The following is a 3,022-nucleotide window of genomic DNA, read 5'->3' as shown; positions in this document are numbered from 1 at the left end:
TCCCTCTGGATCATACTTTTCTCTTGGTTAAGTGGTTTTTATTACTTAAAAAAACAAAACAAAACAAAAAACCCCATGTAAGACCAAAAATGTAAATATAGTATAAATAATCAACTTTCATGGCTCCAAATAAAACCAATATGATGGTAATGGATGTGTTATCCCTCTCAAAATTTAAACTTTAATTTTATTCGACTCTTACATAAACAAGGACACATGCTAAGTCAGAAAGCTCCTGATAACTGGTCTAGATAAATCCTGAATTTAACTGTCTTTTATAAAACTCGGCCCCTTAATTTTAAACGTTTCCTCGGAGATAGTCCATTAAACACCTGCCTGCTCCACACTGTTTTTGCTGCCCTCTACAAGTACACGAGTTAACTACCATACTGACCCCATCCCCCGACAGTGCCAGGGGTTACTGGGAAAAGTCCGTTGGCTCTAAGTGTTTGGATAATGGCTTTAAACACAACACAGTGCCTGTCACTTCTAACGGTTCAGTAAGAAATGATCAAGTGATGAAACTTCAAATACAATCCCACTAGCCTCCCTAAACAGCACAGCAACGTCCTGCCTGCCTCGGGCTTGACACGCTCCATTTCCTTGGCCAGGTCGGTCAGGGCACCCACTCTGCTCAGAACTCGTCCACCCGCCTGCCAGAACTGGGGTCCCTCCACGGGAACAGGGATCATCACCTCCAGCAGCTTGGCTGTGAGGGCTGTGTACAGCACCGACAGAGGTCCCCAAAGCACCCTGTCCGACGTGGCGACAGGAGGCACAATGGCAGGGACTGCCTCCATCGCGTATGGACAGACAGCGGGGGAAACGCTTTCCTGTGGAACAGCACACAACTTGTCTCCTCTAATAAAGACCGGCTCACAGAGGAGACTGAACTCAGTCTGCCCCATGGCCAGCTCTTCAGCAACTGACCACTGAGAACACTGTTACCATGGGGACGATAGTGAACACTGAACACCTCAGAGGGAACCGCGAGGGCGGGGCCTGCGCAGAAGGAACCAACCGCGGCAGCCAAGTGGAAGCATCCAAGTGGGGGAGACGACAAATGGGACTCACCCGCCATAGGAGCTGAGAGAATGGGCGACGCAAGGGGCCGGAGTGAGGTGGCCAGTGGGCTACTGGGAGAAGACCATGGGCCGGGGCCGGGGTCAGGAGGAAGGTAGGCCTTTCCAGCAGCTGAGAGCTGGCTCCGTATGTCACAAAGTGCCGAGACCCCCGGCTGCCCTCCCATCCGGACAGGAAAGGAGTGGCCCTGCGCCCTCCGTCCTCTGCTTACCCCTCCCAGCCCAGGCTCCAGCTGCTCACGCGGCCTCCCATNTACTGGGAAAAGACCCATTGGCTCTAAGTGTTTGGATAGTGTCTTTAAACACAACACAGTGCCTGTCACTTCTAAGTGTTCAGTAAGAGATGATCAAGTGATGAAACTTCAAATACAATCCCACTAGCCTCCCTAAACAGCACAGCAACATCCTGCCTGCCTCGGGCTTGACACGCTCCATTTCCTTGGCCAGGTCAGTCAGGGCACCCACTCCGCTCAGAACTCGTCCACCCGCCTGCCCGAACTGGGGTCCCTCCATGGGAACAGGGATCGTCACCTCCAGCAGCTTGGCTGTGAGGGCTGTGTACAGCACCGACAGGGGTCCCCAAAGCGCCCTGTCCGACGTGGCGACAGGAGGCACAATGGCAGGGACTGCCTCCATCGCGTATGGACAGGCAACGGGGGAGACGCTTTCCTGTGGAACAGCACACGACTCATCTCCTCTAATGAAGACCGGCTCACAGAGGAGACTGAACGTCTGCCCCATGGCCAGCTCTTCAGCAACTGACCACTGAGAACAGTTACCACGGTGACGATAGTGAACACTGAACACCTCAGAGGGCGCCGCGAGGGCGGGGCCTGCGCGGAAGGAACCAACCGCCTAGTTGCGGGGGTGAGCGCGGCAGCCGAGGGGAAGCATCCAAGTGGGGGAGGCGACGAACGGGGCACCCCTGCCGTAGGAGCTGAGAGAATGGGTGACGCATGGAGCCGGAGTGAGGTGGCCAGTGGGCTACTGGGAGAGGACCATGGGCCAGCGCCGGGGTCAGGAGGAAGGTAGGCCTTTCCAGCTGCCCAGAGCTGGCCCCCTATGTCACAAAGTGCAGAGACCCCCCGCTGCCCTCCCGTCTGGACAGGAAAGGAGCGGCCCCGTGCCCTCCGTCCTCTGCTTACCCCTCCCAGCCCAGGCTCCAGCTGCTCACGTGGTCTCCCATTCTGCTGACACCCCTTTAAAAAGCCTTATCCTGCGCAGTCATGCCATCATCACCCCTATGCCAGTGGGTCCAGTTCTGTCTCCCACATTTTAAGTTTACTTGACTCATGGAAAAGGACAGGGAGAATGAATGGTCTGGAAATCACTTTCCAAAAGTTGAGGAAACAGGACATTTACACTGCAGAAAGAAAAAAAAGTATTTGTAGATCTTTAAAGAGATGTCTTCGAGTTGAATATAAAGTCAATTCAGAAGAACAATCAAGCATGAAGCAGGGAAAGCCTAAGGAGAAGAGCAATGGAGGGCGCTGTGAGAGGGCAGGGTAGGCCCTGTCATTACTCAGTAGGGTACCAGCCCAAGGACACAGACTAACCACGGGATGGGATGGAAATCCAGAAACAGACCCCACTGCAGTGGACATCTGGGTTACAATAAAAGTCAGCTGAAGAAAAACAGACTTTTTTTTTTTTTTGACCAGTAAGGGGATCGCGACCCTCGGCATGGTGTTGTCCATACCACGCTCAGCCAGCGAGCGCACCGGCCACCCCTGTATAGGATCCAAACCCGTGGCCTCGGCACTACCTCCCAAGTGAGCCATGGGTCTGGCCCGAAAAACAGACCTTTTAATATGTGGCATTGGCATATCTAGATAACCATATGGAAAATGATAAAATTGATCTTTTTCTCATTGTTCACAAGGATAAATTCCAAATGGATCAGAAACCTGAATGGAAAAAATGAAAATGAAAAAGTAGAG

The 3,022-nt window shown here is 52.8% G+C and overlaps 1 long non-coding RNA gene and 1 pseudogene across 1 annotated transcript in view; one reads left to right on the top strand and one right to left on the bottom strand.

Annotated features, from left to right (window-relative positions):
- LOC103581323 overlaps window positions 1-381 on the top strand; it is a 4,770-nt pseudogene extending 4,389 nt beyond the window's left edge.
- A 1,855-nt stretch (window positions 382-2,236) lies between these two features.
- LOC103581322 overlaps window positions 2,237-3,022 on the bottom strand; it is a 5,229-nt gene continuing 4,443 nt past the window's right edge. Inside the window, exon 3 of the long non-coding RNA XR_549650.1 lies at window positions 2,237-2,445. This is a non-coding gene — a long non-coding RNA (uncharacterized LOC103581322). The remainder of the gene's footprint in view (window positions 2,446-3,022) is intronic.

Source organism: Galeopterus variegatus, unplaced genomic scaffold, assembly GCF_000696425.1.
Source record: "Galeopterus variegatus unplaced genomic scaffold, G_variegatus-3.0.2 Scaffold12800, whole genome shotgun sequence".
Taxonomy (NCBI): Eukaryota; Metazoa; Chordata; class Mammalia; order Dermoptera; family Cynocephalidae; genus Galeopterus; species Galeopterus variegatus.
This window is presented reverse-complemented; position numbering and strand designations above follow the sequence as displayed.